Below are 1,531 nucleotides of genomic sequence, written 5' to 3' on the forward strand. Positions count from 1 at the left end.
CGCATCAGCTTGGGCGGTTGGTACTTCCGTGGAGGCGCAGCTGCTCTTCAACTGACTTGGTGGGCTAATGTTGATGTCTGCCGGCTGTGATGATGTAGCCCCCCTCTTGTCAAGGAACTAATTGCTACTTGCACTTGCCTCTTGATCTCCTACATCCATTCTTCTCGACTTCTTTCACGCTCTTTCAAGCTATGCACAAACTCCTCCAACTTGCGAATCCGCTCTCCCTACTCCTCCTTCTTTCTCTGGTAGCTTTTATATGTTCCTTGATCAGCTGGGAAGGAATGGTACCACAGAACTGCCCCATACCCACTCGTACGCTCGCCGTGTTCTGGATTTTCAAGGGCGTACGTGAGTTCATCGTTCTCTCTATTGGGCTTGAAGAGACCAGATGCAACCTCAGCTCATGCACGAACTAGCCTCTCTGCTGTTCTTGAGATTTTTGGGCCCCAATCTAGCAACTTAGTTATGGGATCTACGGTTCCCCCATGACCGTATAACCATTGCTTCGAGCGTTAACCCCAATTCTCCCGTACTGTCTGAGGTACTACCCCCCTGGCCATCTTATCCCATTCCATTCTCTCCCACTTTGGAATGGCACTCATATAGCCACCTGATCCCAGATGATGGTGGTATTTTTTCTTTGCAACATTCTCTTTGTTCCTTTTGATAATAGCTTCGCTCTCTTCTGATGTTTTGTACTACACGAATTAATCCCAAAAGGGTCTTAGCTTGACATACGCCTTGGTGCTGAAATTTGGCGTCTCATTCTTCTTCACAAACTTGGTGTACAAGTTCTTCTTCCAAGCCTGAAAAAGTGTTTCCATCTTCTTCATTGTCCACTCTCGGATTCCCTCCTTTAGCTCATCATCGTTCGTGTCGAACGTGAAATGGTGTCCGATGTCAGTCCACATGTCGGCCTTGTCACGATCGGAGACAAAGCTAATGTGAGGAGCACTTGGCTTCTTCTTCCATTCTTGAGCATTGATCAGTATCCTGTCCCTCGCCATGTAACCACAATGACTGACATATGTCTTTGTATGCGGTCCTAGTGGTTGGCCTGTAGCCTCATCGAATTTGGAGATTACGAGACAGCCCTCCAACGGCCTCCTTGGCCCTCGAATGCCTCTACTCTTCCTGGTCGTAGATGTCGATCCAGAGGGCTACATATATATAAAGACACAAAGATGAAATTAATACAAGATGCAATACCCTAAAGTCTAAACCTAATCCCTAATAAACATGTATAATTAATATACCTCGCCAGTATTGGCTTGCTCGACAATTTGTTGCTCATTAGGTGGTAGGGAGGATCCCTGCATGATCTCCTCGTAATCTGCCCACAAGTACTGACTCCTATGTCCATCCTGATTACGATGAAGTTTTCTCCAAGTCTTCATCGGCTTTCTATCCCAAATCTCCATCGGCTCCTGTCCCATCAGCACATATATGCCCCTATCAACAATTTTCACATCCTCCTCCATCGGCATCGGCGATCAATCGTCCTTTATCGGCATCGGCGATCAATTGC

The sequence above is a fragment of the Sorghum bicolor genome, chromosome 8 (assembly GCF_000003195.3).
Source record: "Sorghum bicolor cultivar BTx623 chromosome 8, Sorghum_bicolor_NCBIv3, whole genome shotgun sequence".
In the NCBI taxonomy this organism is placed as follows: domain Eukaryota; kingdom Viridiplantae; phylum Streptophyta; class Magnoliopsida; order Poales; family Poaceae; genus Sorghum; species Sorghum bicolor.